Below are 9,422 nucleotides of genomic sequence, written 5' to 3' on the forward strand. Positions count from 1 at the left end.
TAAAGAAAATCTAAAAAAGATGAAGCTAAAGTGCTAAGCCAGTTAGAATCCTAGAAGCCTAGAATACTTAGTAGGCAATTGGTTTAAAATCCAACAAATGCACAGATTTTATGCACACTGTGTTCCCTTGGATTTTTCTGTTTGTCCCAGCTCCTGAGACTATTTGTTCTTTAAAGCTTAAAAATCCAGTAGCACAAGGTTTGTGGGGAGGGCATCATGTGATCAATGTGACAGGGTTGGGGTGACTTCCTGAAAAGAAAAATGCTAGAGAGGCAGGATGCTCCCATCAATTTTTAATAAGCTTCAGTTTGGATTGAAAAAAATCTTGCCTATTTTATTCCTCCTTCTAAGGGAGATTCATGCATCCTCACTTAGACCTTCCTTCTTCGGGTCGGTGGAGTGTAGTGTGGGTATTCTTTTTTTGTTTGGTTGGGGTTTTTTTGTTTGTTTGTTTTTGTTTTTTGGTTAATATCCACTTATAAGTGAGTACATACCATGCATGACTTTGGGGGACTGGGTTACCTCACTCAGGATGATATTTTCAAGATCCATCTATTTGCCTGCAAAATTCATGATGTTTTTGTTTTTAATAGCTGAATATTACTCCATTGTGTAAATGTGCCACATTTTCTATATCCATTTCAGGTGTTTCCAGTTTCTGGCTATTACAAATAAAGCTTCTAAAAATAGTCCTGAGAGGAAGATGGAAGGAGGGAACTTGGTGAGAGACAGAATGGGGAGGAGAATGGGGGGGGGGGTCAGGATCAGGTGTGGGGAGGAACAGAAGAGATGCCCATATGCCCTCTATGAATGGAAATCTACAACTGAAAATGGTGAGGATGGGGCATCTTGATGACTTGCCACAGCCCTAAGATAGGGGAAGTACCCAGGAATTGATGGGGGTGACTTTAGCTGAGATTCACAACATTGGGAATCTGGAACCTGAAGAGGCCACTTCCTGTAGCCAGGCAGGAACCTTGGTTGAATGATAGGGACACTGACCTACCCACAAAACTTTTGACCCAAAATTTATCCTGTTTACAAGAAATGCAGGGATGGGGTGTGGGGGGTGAGAACTGAGAGAATGGCCAACCTGTAATAGGTCCAACTTGAGACCCATCTCAAGGGCAAGTCCCAATCCCTGATACTATTAATGATACTTACTCTGTTTGCTTGCAGACAGGAGTCTAGCATGGCTGTCCTCTGAAAGTCTCCACCCAACAGCTGACTCAGATAGATGCAAACACCCCCAGCAAAACAATGGTTGGAGATTGGGGACTCTTTCAGAAGGATGAGAGGGAAGGGGGAAAATTACAGCCCCAAATGGGATAGGAACTCTACAGGAAGACCAACAGAGTCAAGTAAACCTGGACCCTTAAGGGCTCTCAGAGACTTAACCACAACCAAAGATCATACACAGACTGGACCTAGACCTTCCTGCACATATGTAGCAGATGTGTTACAGTTTGGTCTTCATGTGGGTCCTGAACAACTAGAGTGGGGGCTATCCCAAAAGCTACTGCCTGTCTGTGGGATATGTTCGTCTAGCTGGGCTGCCCTGTCTGGCCTCAGTGAGAGAGGATGCACCAGACCCCAGAGTTGATGTACCAGGGTAGGGGCTACCCAGGGGATCTGCAGCTGCTCAGAGGAGAAGAGGAGGGAAAATGGGGGGAAGGAGGTAGGTACGGAGTGACTGGGAGGCGGGCAGTGAGCAAGATGTAAAGTGAATAAAAAACATCTTGTATATAAAGGTAGATGTTGGCATCAAAGACATAGTAACACCCAAACTTTATTTTGCAAAGTTTAAATCTAGAAAAGAAATGATCAGAAATCATTTAAACTCTTCATGGCTAAATTTTAACGTTTATAGGTGTGCAATTTCAAGATCTTAAGATAAATTTGGTAGACAATAGGGTTTTCCAGTTTAGGAAAGAGTTTATAAGTTGAATTTCATTTTTTCTTCCCATTCCAGGAGTCTATTTATTGAAAAATGAACCAGACTCCACGCTAGACAGAAACATCCTGATGCAATACATAGAAATGCTGAAACTCAAAACATAATAAATTATAAGCACTTTCTGTCTTCAATTGTTCAAGATTTAATGCATGTGATGGAATTAGCTATAAAGAGCATCCACAGAGACCAGGTAGGCACTAAACCGCCAATACTTACAAGTACCAGGATGAACATGTAACCTGCTTTTGGCTAATGATACATTAGGAATAGTTGGCAGAGAGGCTTGTGAAAATGATATTCTCCGTTCAATAAGAAATGCTCCTTTTGCATTTCCTTGCCTCCAAACATGGAGCACAATCATGTGATGCATGGAGCTTTAGTGGATGCTGTGGGGCTCAGAGAAAGAATCAGATGTAGTGGAAAACTACTGACCTGGGGTTACGACAGTGCTGAGTTGCTGTCCCCCTGCACGCTGAGGTCACCTATCTGCACTGGGCTTCTAATGAGAAGCAAAAGAGAAGATTTCTATCACCAGAAATTCTTTTTCTTACAAAGAAATGCATGGATAATTGATTAAAAAACAAACAACAGATTGTTAATAATATATGTTTACTTGGAGGATAGTTAAGATATAACTATATTACAATATTTTGTAGCACTAGATAGTATTCAAAATTCCTCAAACCAGACACTTAAAATATTTGAAAGAAAAATGAATTGACTTTACATATGAACTCCTTAGCTCAATGAGTGTTAGGTTCATACTGGCTAATAGGCATGGTGCTGCAGGGGATACTTGGATACAATCAATATCCAGTTCCATCCTGCCCTATGTACACATAACTAAACTCAGGAAAAAGTTGAGGAGTGGCAAGTGCTAAGAGAACATAAATATAATACTTTTCTATGAAAAGAATCTACTCCAAACAAGCCTGGAGGCTGAGAAGGGGCCTAGCATAAGAAAATATTGGGAGATGCCTTACTGGAAGAGGCTCTGGAATAGGGCATTTCTTCAGAAATCCACTGTGGCTTAGCACTACAAGTGAAGGAAAAGATGAGGAAGAGGAGGGAAAAGTGCAGCTGGACCTTAACACAATAAGAAGCAAAGGAATAAAGGCAGGACTTGACATAGAGACGTGGGGGAATGTTTTCAACAGCTCTTTCTGCTGTGTTGAGTGTGGATTAAAAGCCAGGGGTTCAAAGAGAAAACCACTTAGCAATAATCCAGAGAAGACAGATAAGTCTTGAGGACCGCAAGGGGTTAGAGAAAAACAATACCCACGGGATTGGTGGGAAAAATGTTAGGGATGTGAGAGTCATAAAGCAAGGTTGACTCAGCACCTTCTAGTTATATTATGTGTTATGGACGGCACTACTTGCTAATGTACAGGAAGACTTTGATGATAAACAGTCACAGCTCTACTCTGAACTTGGTGCATCTGGGGAGTTCTAGAGAGATCCAAGATAAGGGGAATGAGGAGGATGGTCTTTACGAGTCAGCAGTTCCAAAGGAGGTAATGTGGTTGTGGTAGCCAGTGAGTTATAGAGCTGGGTCGTGTCTTGGATTGCTAGTGATTGAAGAAAGAAAAGACTCATGGGTGCTGCCAATGTAGACATTTAAGGCAGACAATGGAAGTCCAGTGACGTAAAGAAGACAAGAAGATGGGTGAAAACAGTTGGGTGGAGACTCAGAAGGCTGCAGTGCCCTGGGAGCCAGGGTATGCCTGGTTGCAAAGTATGTAAGAACAACCATCAATGTGCTGAATCCCCGTGAGAACCCTAGGAAGCTGGGCACAGCGCTGGTGATCAACATGGGCATGACCGTGAGATTGGTAACTAAGCTGGCCACCAGTTACTGACATAGGTGGTGCGAGTGAACCATGCGTGCTAGCTGTGCCAGAGTCAGTTAAGCTGCAACTAGAAGAAGAAACTGAGTCACCTTTTTAAAGTTTTTCTTTGAGGAGCACAGAAATATGTAGAAAAAGAAGACAAGATGCATGACAACTCCTCTCATCTGGTACAAAGACTTCGCTTGAAAAGAGGATGCCTGGTGAGGAAAATCCAGTAAAGAATGAGACATTATGGGCAAAGGGTGAGTTGTAGAACAACGGCTGGAGAGGAGGGGGTGCTGCGGGTGTTTGTGGTGGTGGTGGTAGTGATGATGATGTTGATGGTGATGGGAATGCTGGTGGTGGTAGAGGTGTGTGGTAGTTGATGGTGATAGGGGCGGTAGTGATGGTGGTGATGATGGTAATAGTGGTGGTAGGGACCTTGGTGGTAGTAGTGGTGGGTGGTGGTGGGCATTTGTGATATTGGTGGAGGTGGTGGGGGTCTTGGGGGTGTTTGTGGTATTAGTGGTGGTGCTGGTGCTGCTGGTGATAAAGGTGTGTGGTGGTGGTTGGGGTGGGGGTGGTGGATCCATAGTTCAGATGGATTCTCTGATAGCACCAAGATTGTTCCTGTCAACTTCTCAGGAAGGGAGCCATGGATACTGAGTGCTGGGCTAACTTCAAAGGTTCTGCCAATCCCCTGTCAAAGAGTTCCAATCACAAATGGCATTTGCCGCAGGTGGCACACCCACCTACACTTGAGCAACAGTACAGTGACGAAGAATTGCACACAAGTAACAGGCTGAAGTAGCAAAAGGAAGGCAGAATAATGATTGAGTAGAGGTGTAGCCAAGCTTCCTGAAGGTGGGCAATTTCAAGATCTTAAGACAAATTTTGTAGACAATAGGATTTTCCAGTTTAGGAAAGAGTTTATAAGTTGGATTTCATTTTTTTCCTTCCCATTCCAGGAGTCTATTTATTGAAAAATGAACCAGACTCCACGCTAGACAGAAACATCCTGATGCAATACATAGAAATGACGAAATTCAAAACGTAATAAATTATAAACACTTTCTGTCCTCAAAGGATGATCGTGGAGAAGTGAATGTACTAAAATAGAAATGTGTCTCTGAAAGCAAATTCTTTGAAAAGAAAATATGACAGCTAGGAATAGCAGAGCAGGTCAGAATTACAGCTGCCTTAGACTCAGTGACAGATGAGTATACTACACAGAGACAAAAGAACAGGAGACATTTAAAAAGAGTGTATGGGAATGTGTCACAGAAAGATATGAACACTTAATCAACTCCTTTATTTTCTGATCTTAAACCAGTCACCTGCTTGTATCTTTATGCACATAAATTACTTTTCTTCCACTGTGATAAAATAGCCCTGAGAGATTACTCACTTGCAGACCTCCTCTGGGGACTAGCTAGCTCCTCCCCCAGTGCTGTACCCAATGAACACAAACACAGAGGTTCTAAGTTGCATTTATAGACACCATCTTATTCTAGCTTCACTGAACAGTGCCTGTGTGCCTGCCCCTTCTCATTCCTTCTCTGCCCTTAGACAGGGTTCCAGGATCCAAAAGGAGCAGGAGTCTGCACATATTGTTTGATCTTTTAACTGGTTTAATGACTGTGAAATAGAACACTGTGTGCATTTTATTTGTGCCTTCCTGACTTCTCAATGCACACACTTGTGTGCTTCTTGGACATTTATCTTTCTTCTGTCAAGTAATCTTTCATCCTCTTTCAACAGTATCCATTGTCTCTTACTGCTGGATTGCAGGAGTTAGCCATACATATACTCTGATTTTCTCTGGGTATGGCATGCTTTTTGCTGAGGGAGGTTTGTTCCGTTGCAATGTACTGTAATACTAAATTCTGTGCCTGAAGGTCTAGGTTTATGAGTGAATTCTCACAAATTTCAAGCTTTTGTTGTGCAAACCTTGTTCCTTAATTTAAAACTATTGGTTAAATAAAAATGCCTTACAGACAGTTACTGCAGGAATTAGAGGTAAGTGGGTTTTTGAGTTACCTGATTGGGGTGGAGAAGGAAGAGGAGACCGAGAGACCACAAGGCAAGGGAAGATAGCACTGAGGGGACTGAGACAGGCTAACCCCATGACAGGCTTCAAACTTGCAGGGCAGGAGTCTAGGCCTAAATTTCTGTTTCCCAGAACTGGACAAGTCCGGGCTAGTCAGTTACTGGGAAAAGCACAGGTGTGGGCAGCCAATCAGAAGCTGCGATGCCACCTGGTCTGAGACAAGAGCAGTGCATCAGCAACAGTTTCCAGGCTCCCCAGACCAGCAAAGGCCTAGCCAATCCCAAAGATCCCCACACCCCTAGAAATCAAGCCAGCCAATCACGATAAAGGTCATTTGCCCCTCCCAAGAATTCCCCTAAAGTGCTTTAAATTGGGCCTGCAAGCTCACGTGAGTGTCTCCATCTTGGTAAGTGGTAGACTCCAGCATGCTGAACTTCTGCAAAATAAAACACTCTTTGCTTTTGCATATTATTTGAGCACAGGGTATCATTCTTCAGCGAATCACCGACCCTTACAGCAGCACCATGAGAGGAGAGGTACCATTAACATAGGGGCAGGAGAAACAACAAGTGTTTGGGGTACACAGCTGGGGAGGTAGTAGCTAAGCAAGTACTTAGAAAATTAGATTAGGGGTTACCCCCTTGTAATTGTCAAAGCCAAATAAAATAACCATTGTGCAAGTCTCTTTTATTTATAAGCTAGTTGGCGATAAGCTTAACTAGGTTGTAACACACTTTCTGTAGTAGTTTCTCTTTGAGGAGCATGACTATGAAGTACAAAAGATTGTTGTGCTTTGTGCGCATTCCCAGGTGTTCATTCCCATGCCTCTATCACAGGTCTCTTTGGTTCTCCATCTGCTCTTGTGCCTCCCACCAGGTCTGATTCATTGGCCAAGCGATTCATCAGTGGCTCTGAATGTGTATTTCATAATCTCAGTACAGGAAGCCTTGCATATTGGGAGGAATACCTGTCGGTTCCTATTTCTTACAGAAAGATGCTGAGCCAATAAATTTGTAAACAATGTCACATGTTTCCCATCAACTGATAATAATGCACCCCTTTGGGACCTTAGGGAGGGATACTGATGAGACAGTAGTGGGTGACATGAGTGTCTAGAATACCTACTCATAGGCTACGTATGTTGTCTAATTTTCTCTGTGCTTGGTGTCAAGCATACCATTTCTAATTTTTTTTTTATCGACATCTTCAGGCCTGTTCAACTTCATGTCTTCTTAGTGTATCTGATGATGAAATCATCTCAGGATGGCCATTTGGCGGCCTATGAACACACTATACACACTCTCTGAAGACTGATGTGTTAAGCCTGCCGTAGATTTAATGCTGTCTTTTAGCATCACTGACTCCCAGATGGTCCATCTGATCTAGCAATACCACTCTTGGTTAAATACTGAAGAGATTAAAATCACACAGAGAGATCTGTACATCTATGACTATTGCTACACTATTCACAATAGCCTGAGCTATGGAACCAACCTGGATTTCTACCAAAAGATAAGTTAATAAAGAAGACTACACACACACAAACACACATACACACACACACACAATGGGATTTTATTTAGCTATTAAAAATTAAGTAGTGACATCTGTAAGAAAAAACATGGAACGTTCCATCATTATGTTAAGAGAAACGCACCATGCTCTGAAAGGCAATGAAGTATTTTCTCTTATTTGTGAAATCTAGAGTTAAGTATATATATACAAGTGTGTGTGTGTGTGTCTGTGTCTGTGTGTGTGTCTCTGTGTGTGTCTGTGTGTGTCTCTGTGTGTGTGTGTCTGTGTATGTGTCTGTGTGTGTGTGTGTGTGTCTCTGTGTGTGTGTGTCTGTGTATGTGTGTGTGTCTCTGTGTGTGTATGTGTGTGTGTGTGTGTGTGTGTGTAGCGATGAGAATACCAAAGAGACTATGGAGGAGATTCTAGTCTAAAGGATGGGGAGAACAATAGAGAAGAATGACAGATGGAATGTGAAAGAGTCGAGCTTGGAAACTGTCACTTAATTCCTTTATTCTTATAATTAACTTGCTCCACATTTTTTTTCAAATACTTAATATAGCTGCCATGACACTCATTTCCACTAACATGATCCTGGTCACCACTGGTAAAAGTCTGAGTGATGCTAGGGCTGCTGGTGTGCCATAGGAATTAGGAATTGGTAGCGGCGTTTATTATCAGCCTGTCGGTGGCTCACCTCATTCCAAACCTCCACTGCATGAACAACTGGCATGCAGAACTCTTACCAGGAAGCACTGCTTGACATTCAGACTACTTCTCTCTTGTGAATTCCAGGGGCAGGTGGAAAATTATTCCACACGGCCTCACCAATGACCCAAACTGCCCTTACACATGTTAACCCCTGCTCTCTACTTTAGATAATTTCTACTAGTTTTATACCATGTCATTGATTATTTTTCTGCAGCCTGTGACCTTATGTTCAGACTACTCAGGGGCATTTCATTCCTGACATGGGATGTTGAGCTTTAAAAATCTAGGTTTTTGTTGCTTTTATCATTCCTGTTTCTTTCTTGTAGATATTCCTTCCAATCTCCTACCTTTATTTGTAACTTCTTTAAAGTTCTGCTCTCGTAAATTCATCACCTGCATTCCTGTGTACTAGAAGATACTGACCAGTGCTGCATGCAAAGAAATGAAATGTGGTAACAGACTTAAACAAAGCCATACGAGTAAAATGATATCACCGCTTATGATGAATTAGCAACAGGAAAGAGATGAGGCTGGTGGATTGAGCTGGGCCAGGGGTGCTGACATGGATACAAAGTCTTGGGATTTGGAGCACAATGTCTCATTGATAGTTTAGGGAGAGGAGAAACAGGAGAACATTAAATTATAACTTACATACTCTGTGAAGAAAATGGAATCGCTATTTGATTGGCTGTAACAGGGGAGGCAAATGTTTTTGAAGAGTTAAAAATCAAGAGTTCTGCCTGTCATGTTCAATGTGAGCTATCCACTCAGTTCCCAACGCATGATATTTAAAAATACTTTCCCATTGAGTTGGCGATCAAGACTGGGGACATGCATGATACAGTTTGAAGTCAAGGTGTATGGATGATAAAGGAAGGGGTCTTAAGAATACATGTGAGCCTTTGTGCAGGTATACAGTTAGAGCAGTAGTTCTCAACCTGTGGGTCATGACCCCTTCAGGGTTGCCTATCAGATATTTACATTATGATTCACAACAGTAGCAAAATTACAGCTATAAGGCTGTAATGAAATAATTTTTTTTTAAAAAAAATTGTGGTTGGGGTCAGCCACAACATGAGTATCTGCTTTAAAGGGTCGAAGCACTAGGAAGATTGAGAACTACTGGGTTAGAGTTTGGTGCAATAAAGGGCACAATCAAAAAGTACTGAAACCTAAGAGTGTGGTACCTAAGAAATGGAGTGGAGATTATGGCTCCAAAGAAAAGAGTAATCAGTGTCAGTGTTGCTGATTAACAGGAAAAGCAAGAATCAATCATTCAACCTGTTAATCCACTGAGGGATTCCTTTCTGAAGCATATTAACATATTAATCAACACTGTATAATCAAATTTCTTGAGTGGCTC

This window comes from Mus caroli, unplaced genomic scaffold (genome assembly GCF_978045245.1).
Source record: "Mus caroli unplaced genomic scaffold, Mus_caroli_1 scaffold_19, whole genome shotgun sequence".
Lineage (NCBI taxonomy): Eukaryota > Metazoa > Chordata > Mammalia > Rodentia > Muridae > Mus > Mus caroli.